This window comes from Chanodichthys erythropterus, chromosome 9 (genome assembly GCF_024489055.1).
Source record: "Chanodichthys erythropterus isolate Z2021 chromosome 9, ASM2448905v1, whole genome shotgun sequence".
In the NCBI taxonomy this organism is placed as follows: Eukaryota; Metazoa; Chordata; class Actinopteri; order Cypriniformes; family Xenocyprididae; genus Chanodichthys; species Chanodichthys erythropterus.
The window spans coordinates 4,818,508-4,827,978 of record NC_090229.1 but is presented as its reverse complement, the minus strand read 5'-3'; positions in this window follow the sequence as shown (position 1 = coordinate 4,827,978).

Genomic DNA, 9,471 nt, shown 5'->3' with positions numbered 1-9,471 from the left:
GCAAAATGCACAGCTCGAGCAACATGCTATACAGATATCACTGCACAACACAAGCTCATCTGGCGCTGGTTGTCCTGGTGATGGTGTAGCGCTTGGTGTTCAGGCCCACAGGGGATATCAATACACTAACAGTGTGAGACACCAGGCAGCTGTGCTCACACACACACACACACACACACACACACACACACACACACACACACACACACACACACACACACACACACACACACACACACACACACACATGTTTGTTTTTGTGAATTGTGGGGACTTTCCATAGACTTCAATGCATTTTACACTGAACAAACTGTACATTCTATCCCCCTACCCTGCCCCTACCCCTAAACCTAACCCTCACAGGAAACTGTGCAAACTTTTACTTTTTCACAAAAACTCATTCTATATGATTTATAAACCCATTTACATTGTGGGGACCGCTGGCTGGTCCCCACGATGTAGGTGAACTCAGGTTTATATTACATCATGGGGACATTTGGTCCCCACAATGTAATATAAACAAAAGCACACACACACACACACACACACACACACACACACACAGCAAGGGGATTTGTCTTTACATAAGGCTTTGGTGCTTTGTTTATTTCAAATGTCTTCATGCATCTCTGAGTTATGGCTATATTATTATATATCATGGTATGAAAATGGTACAGTATTTTGTATTGTTTTATTAATATTAACATTTATTAATTAATTTATTAATATTAGATTTTATTATTGTTTTCATTTTATTTTAATTTAAGTTTTAGTAATTTTGCTATGTGCTTTTGTCATTTTATTAGTTTTTTTTAAATATATATTTTATTTATTTTTAAGCAAGTTTTAGTCATTTTAGTACCTAATCATAAACTTGCTTCAGTTAGCTGCCAAAGCAACATTTCTATTTTCCCCCCATTTTTTTAAGTTTAACTTTTTGATCTAATATTTATTTTATTTCAGCTTTATTCCACTTTTAAAACAACATTGCCTGGAACATTGCCTAGTGCTGTCAAATCGATTAATCGTGATTTTTGAACGAAGTCTCTTCTGCTCATTAAGGCTGCATTTATTTCATAATAAATACATAAAAAAACAATAATATTGTGAAATATTATTACAATTTAAAATTATGGTTTTCTATTTTAATATACTTTAAAATACAATTTATTCCTGTGATGCAAAGCTGAATTTTCAGCATCGTTACTCCAGTCTTCAGGGTCACATGATCCTTCAGAAATCATTCTAATATGATGATTTGATACTCCGTTATTATCAATGTTGAAAACAGTTGTGTTGCTTAATAATAATAATAATAATAATAATAATAATAATTATAATAACCTAATAATAATAATTATTTTGGAACTTGTGATACTTTTTCCAGGATTCATTGATGAATAAAAAGTTAAAAAAGAACAGCATTTATTCATAATATAAATCTTTTCTAACTATATAAATCATTACTATTGCTTTTTTTTTTAATTTAACACATCTGTGCTGAATAAAAGTATTAATTTATTTCAAAAAAAAAGAAAGAAAAAAAAAAGAAAGAAAAAAAAAAAAAATTACTGACCCCAAACTTTTGAACGGTAGTGTATATTGTTACAAAAGATTTCTATTTTAAATAAATGCTGATATTTTTTAACTTTTTATCCATCAAAGAATCCTAAAAAAGTATCACAGGTTATAAAATCATATTAAACAGCACAACTGTTTCCAACACTGATAATAAATCAGCATATTAGAATGATTTCTGAAGAATCGTGTGACACTGAAGACTGGAGTAATGATGCTGAAAATTCAGCTTTTATCACAGGAATAAATTATATTTTAAAGTATATTAAAATAGAAAACCATAATTTTAATTTTGTAATAATATTACACAATATTATTGTTTTTTCAGTATTTATTATGAAATAAATGCAACCCTAATGAGCAGAAGAGACTTTAAACATTAAAAATAGTAATGTTTCCAAACCTTTGACTGGTAGTGTATATTATATACATATATATATATATATATATATATATATATATATATATATATACACACACACGCACATTATATATTTACAAATGTTTATGTTATAGGTGCAATTAATCGTTTTGACAACAGCAAAAAAAAAAAAAAAAAAAACCATGATAAAATCAAGGTATTTTTTGTAAGATCTGCTTGTGCCTTTATTTTTTGTAGTGAAACAGAGTTTGTGTTAAACATGCACACATGCTTCTTTGTGCTTTGGGTGTTTATGCAGACTTTGCCACTCATGCATGTGTGGAAAAGGTGAGTTAATGTGTGTGTGACAGTGCAGCTGGTGTAATAATAGAGGTGAGCAGGACCTGTGAGGTGTTTGTTACCTGCCGGTGGCTCCCAGGTGGCCGCGCTGCATGCTGAGTTCAGGTGATGCTGTTAATGAGGATAATTAGGTGTAAAAGAGGTTGGTACAAGGATCAGCTGTTCCTGGATCTGTTCTAATGATAAAGCTGCATAATCTCCAACGCCACACAACAGATGACCAGCCGCTCAGACCCCCAACAGCCCACCACAATACATCACCAACGCCGCTCCCATGGGCTCCTCACCGAGTCTAGTAACATATGCTGCGCAGAAGAAGAACACATCATCAGAACAGACGATACTGAGCAACGTCCAGCACTCAAGCACAATGTAGTGCGGTTCACTTATTGACAGATAAAACATCTAAACAAGTATTAAAAGTGTGGCATTTACTCACCTGCATCATGTCTTTACATTTCCAGTTTCAGAAGCAGAAGCAGAAGTTTAGCGGAATGTTCAAGTTGATCTTTTTCATATAATGAAAGTGAATAGGCACTTCAGAACTTCATTCAGAACTTAGTCTCTCACTTCTGCCAATATGGATCAATGATTTGGATGACATCACTATGCACTTCAGCTTCTCATCAGATTTTCTGTCCAATCAAATGCTCTCTGAAGCGTCACACTCCCTACATTATAAATAGACGCTGAAGCTGTGACTGAAATAAGTGACACACAATTACTGTTCTATATGGTGAATGGCACATAGTGCACTATATAAGGGATAGGGAACGATTCAAATATGCTTTCCATTGAGGCGAATGAAGTCTGGTTTCAGTTAGTATTACAGTCTGCTCCGGTCCAGAGACGATAGCACAGAGCGGATCATACACCCGAGTTGGCAAAGACCACAAAACTTATCGGACCCATTTGAATTCTACACAAAATGCTGTATTTTAAAAAGATATGGAGGAGATTAGGAAGATAAACTGTTAGACAGACACGAATTTAAAAATATTGGGGGAAACCAGGCTTAGTCGGGGGACCAGTCCTCCTCTGGCAAACAGTGCTTTGTTATGACTCAGGTTGCTATCATAAGTCCAATATTCAAAGTATTTATTCCAGTTCAATCCAGTTGAGGATCGTATTCATCACGCCGGACTCAATCTCTGCTGATACTTCAGGGCTGCGTTGTGGTCGTGTCAAGGCGCCGGTCCTTGGTCTCACCTGGATACGGCCCGGATCCGGTTGACTACGGTAAACCTCGGGATGAACAGAAAGACTAATATTAGCGTAGATGCCATTCTTCTTCCGATGTAACGAGTACATCTGGTGTTATAGGAAGTGTTCCCGCTGACCTGATTTGCCGGACCTGATTCAGCACTGATTTGCTTTAGTAACAGTTTCATGTTAAATCTAAAAGGGGGATCTAGACTGTGGCTGTCATAAGCTGTCAAATGCGACTTTACGGAGCTCAACAGCTCTGGTAATTATGTCAAAACACATTGAATAGTGCTGCACGTTCCAAGGCACTTCAGCCTTTAAAACTGTGGTTGATTATGATTTCACCTTTTTAACTTTAGTTAGTGTGTAATGTTGCTGTTTGAGCATAAACAACATCTGCAAAGTTATGACGCTCAAAGTTCATATTTTCTTTTACAGAAATCACTTTTTAAGGACTACAACAAACGGCTGATAGAGACTATACAACAGGCTTCTTCCCAGGTTGGTGACATCACTAACCCTAAAATTTACATAAACCCCGCCCCTGAGAACACACAACAAAGGGGGTGAGGCCATGTTGGGCTGCTTTAGAGAAGAGGAAGAGTTGTTGTAGTAGAGTGTTGTTGTCATTTTACGCCGGACTGCTTCAAAAACGAGGGTCAATTCAACACTGGATTTGCACAAAAGATGAACATGACGGCACATGCTAGTGGATGAGTTGAATCAACTCCACAGCAACTACATCAATTTATCCACTAACCATTCAGAAACGTCTAAAAGTTGTAACTTCTTCCTGAGTCTCTCCATCAGTGTCGACTCCGGTTTGAACAATGTAAGGCTGAACACCGTTACTGACAATCCTCATTTTGGCTGCGTGAGATTCTCCAGCTTTGTTGTTGTTGAGCTGTTAGAGCTCCGCCCTCTTCTGGAAAGAGCGTGGGAGCAGCAGCTCATTTGCATTTAAAGGGACACACACAAAAATGGCGTGTTTTTGCACACACCCAAATTTGGCAAATATGACAAGCTATAATAAATGATCTGTGGGGGATTTTGAGCTGAAACTTCACAGACACATTCTGGAGACATCAGAGACTTATATTACAACTTGTGAAAGGGGCATTATAGGTCTCCTTTAAAGGTACACTGTAATATCTAGTGGTTAAAAAACAAAATTGCATGCATTTTGAGGAAGAACATTATTTTGGTTGTACTTCAGCTCTGCAGGACTGTGCAAATGAATATGACCCTATTTTATTTTAGTTTAGTTCATTTCAGTTTTAGTAATTTTAGCACAAAATTAAAATCATTGCCTTAACTGAAATATTAAATCTATATTTTATTTTATTATACTTTACATTTATTTAATTTAATTTAATGCAAATTATTTTTTTAAATAGTTTTAGTGTATGATAATAACACTGTTACATGGCAAACCTAAATATGCAGATGAGTGCAAATGAGCTTTGAGAGCATTCCGAAATGAATTCCTTTAAAAGTAAGACATATTCTCGGCAGCTGTTCCAAAGATTCATAAACTCACATGCTTGCATACACACACACACACACACACACACACACACACACACACACACACACGCATACACGCACACACGGAAATGTATCAATGGGTTTCATTAACTAGTCAGCACACATAAACAAACACACACTATTCGATATTAGTGTACTGCAGGCAGTGGGTTGAGCTGATTGATTAGTTTTGGGGCCAGAGAGGCCACAGGCCATGCAAAGATCAGGACGAGAGACCTATCGAAAATCACTATGGCTTCTTCATTGCCTCCTGCATTTCTCCTTCTCTCTCTCATCTATGCATCATATACACAGCCGTTAACGCCCACCATGGGAGCAATCTGTCAATCTTGAGAGTCTCCATTACTGTGACGATCACACACAATCTCCCACACTCAGAGTGGACCAGCGGTTCAGACACCAAATGCAGATGGTGTTTAAAGCAAAACAGTTCATTTACACTGACTTGAGGTCAGTTGTGTACATTTTTTATGGGGTTTTAATTTTAATTAGTGCTGTTTGCAGGGGAAGCATCACTAACTTCAGTGCATACTGCATAATTTGTACTCAGATATTATAGAGTTGAGGAAAGTTAAGCTTTTACTTTGTTATGCGAATGGATTTACACTTAGTGGTTAAAAAAAACCCCACAGACTTCAAGCCCGTTCACACCAGATAATTGATATCGTTTTAAAAATCATTAAAAATGTAAAAGGAAAAGCACAGAGAAACAATATTGCTGGATTGATTTCACATCAACTTTATTCCAGTTGACGAACGACACAAACACTGACAACCAATCAGAATCCGCCCTGCTTTAAAGCGCTTTAAAAATTCTATCGTGATTTGATCTGAATTAATATAGTTATTTTTATAGCTATCTTCATACTTACCGTTCTTGGTGTGAACAGGCCTTCAGGCCAATAAGAAGCCTCATTCACAACTAGCCTAGCCTTAGGGATGGGCGATACCACTTATTTTGTTTTCGATATGATACCGATACGTTCAAGGCCAGAATCGCCGATACCGATACGATACCTCTAGTCTGAATTTAAGTTATTAATAATTTAAGTCCTTAAATTATTTAATTATATGAGTAAAATTGGTAATGGTACCCACTTAACATTATATTTGAAAGGTATTTTAACATCCAATACGCCTTAATTGCTATTTATTAAATTTATATTTTTGTTTACACATGGTTAAAATGTTTATTTGTAGTGGTAACCATGGAAATCTACAAATACTATAGGCTTAGCTGAACTATGCTCACTGTAGTAATGGTTCAGTTTCATAAGGGACTGCCAGTGACAGGCTGTTGCACCCATAAAATGCAAACTTTGTATTCTGATAGTGTAGTTTCAGAACAGAACATCAATACGAACTATACATTTTCAATTTAAATAAATGTAATTTATTTATTAAAACTATGTAGCCTACTATTTAATTTTGTTTGTCGTGAAATAACTCAAACATATTATGTTGTTCTGTCTGCTGTTAAGCATTGTTCTGGGCTGCGTTTCCCAAAAGCATCAATGGTTTCTAGGGCTGGGTACCGAACTCGATACTTTTTAGGTACCGATCGAACTGCCTCGATACTACCGAGTATCGAAAAGTGTCTTGTCATTCGGTACCAAATTTCGGTACCTCAGAATGAAGCCGAGTAGAGGGGCGGAGAAATGCTTGCGCTGTCTCGTTGAGGAGCAAGTAACGTTGCGCTACATTATTATTTATATCTAAATATATAAAACTATACGCGCGAGAGAGACCCTATGTGCGAGAGGGCGCGTGAATCAACGGTTTCGTTTTCAGTTTATCTCCGAATGGACGGGTGAGAAACGGCTGTTTATGTGAGCAGCCGGTTCACTACAGATACTGTTAACAGAAAACAAAAGTGTCGCACTGCCTGAAGAAACAGCGGAACGCGCAATGTTTTTTAGACTAGTTATGGACAGGTACAACACACAGCAGCTTTACATCAGCGTTCGTTCCTCAAGTCTATGGAAACACGCGACCGGTTCGTGACAGGCTCGTTCGCCTGCACGAGCACAGGCTCTGCCTCTGGCTCCAGAACGCGAACAATTCTGCTGAAAAAGGGGTATCAGCGTCCTCCTGATACTGCGGATAATCTGCGGGTCGGGCCAAGTAATAAAAAAATAACATTCAAATTAATTGCGGGTGGATGAGAGATGAATCATTAATGTGTTCATTTTAATAAAGACACAGAACTCTTATTTCAACGAACTTGCGTCACTCTTACTTCCGCTTTGATCTTGTTAATAATAATTATTTTTTTGAAGAACAATTGCTGAGTGATTTAAAAAGAGCCTCACATACTGAATTTTTGCATTGAAAACTAAACTTTATTAAAACTATTTGCACTGATTTATTGTGTTGGGTAAATTTTGTTAATTTGTGCTTTTTTTATTCCCCGCAGTGGCTCAGGAGATGAGTCTTTGAGTCTGAAAAAAAGTCAACAAAATTAAAATATAAAACCAAATATTTTTTTTTGAGGTTATGTAATCTTGTTTAAACAGATTTTATAAAATTGGTATCGAAAAAGGTATCGTTTAGGTATCGGTATCGAAGTCAAGGTATCGGTATCGTCTTGGTATCGAAAATTTTTGAACGATACCCAGCCCTAATGGTTTCTAACAATATTAAATGCATGCAGCCGTTTGAATAGTGTCGGCAGTGAGCGAACGCTTTCTGTGATCGATTGGTTCTGACTTGCAGCATTTGTGTGTTCAGATGAGCAGGAAAATAGTTCTACAACACATTTATTCACTAACATAGGATATTTGTCCAATTCAATGCATATTGTATGCATTACATTTATTGTTAATTAAACAAAATCACTAGTAAAAAAAAAAACACCTTAGTATCGATATTTTTATTTGAGTATCGATACTTTCGATACTCAACATCAGTATCGATATATCGATACTTCATATCGATATACCCATCCCTACCTAGCCTAGCATCTAACAGTCGTCAGTTCAAAACACCCTAGTAACCACGTAGTAGCACCCATGAGCAAACATTTTTTTCAGGAAATAGAAAAATAATGTAATGTTTTTTTTAAATCGGCAAGAAACAAGTTGTGATAGTTCTTTCTCCCCTATTATGACGCATATCCAAGTGAATCGGCTTCGCAAACAAGAAAAAATGTAGGGCGGGGCTTGATTTTGTCCATGGGGAATTGATTGGATGGTTGTGGTTTGCTGTTGGTGGATCTCATCTGAGTGACAGGTTGCCCCGCCCTCGTCATCAGAGAAGAGGTGGGGAAGTTATTCTGATTAAATATCACAAGGCACATAAATAATATTAATAAAAAAGATTTGCATGGATAAATCATTTATAATAAGTACTAGAATAGTCGTCCATTTTGATTTCATGTTGACTGTGAACAGTTTTACTGTAATTCACACCTCACAAAAAAGCAAGTTCCTTTAATCAAGGCATATGCTAATTAAAAAAAAAAACATAAAATTCTTGTGAGTCTGCGCTTCCTCCTGTGGCCGCTGGATGGCAGTGTGGTGACACTATTGTCGGTCTGAATGCATCTGAAGTTCGAACCCCGGCCGTGTATAAAAACGCACCTCTCGCTGCGCGGCTGCTGCCCCCCCGTCCGTTCCTCCAGCCCAGGACAGCCACACCGATATTCCCTCATATTTCCGAGGTGGCGCACGTGCCATTTCCCTCCGAGAGCATTTGAATGTGGCTGTTTGGGAGATGAGTAAATCTGAGCGAGGCGAGCGCGGTGTGTTTCCAGGCTGCCTAATTAAAACTCTCAAGCGCAGCGTGTGTGTGTGCGAGTGCGCGCGTCGCAGAGCAACGTGTGCTGAATATGGGCCTACATGCACAGCGAACTTGGATCTGGGTGGTTGTGCAGCACGAGATCTGTGCGCGTGTGGCTTCGTGATCTCCCACGAGTCTCTGCAGAGCTCTGAGACCGCTGCAGAAACAGAGCGGAGATCACTGCAGGCTTCTGCCCCCAGGATCCAGCACCAGCCCCGCACAGCTGCCACCGAGAAGTGCCAGGAAATAACACCCTGTGTAACACACATGCGCACACACCAGGATATTTGCTTCTAAATTGGCTTGACAACATTCAGAAGTATTTGTAGTTATTAAGTAAATTAGGCAATGCATTCTCAGTGGTTATGCTCGCAATGGAATATCTGGAAACTGCCTTCCTTGTAAGAGTATATTGTTGACTCATGACCTCATCATTTTACATATGAGTGGCATCATCTTGGAAATATATATTAATGCATTTTAATTTGATTTTGTAAACTCTTTCTGATTGCACTGCAAACATTACATTGTGTTGTACTCTATACTGCACAGTTTCATCATGTAGAAGAGTGTTAGTATGCCACTCTGATCATAGTCAATATTTATACAAATGCAACGTTCCTTTCATTTTCTGATCT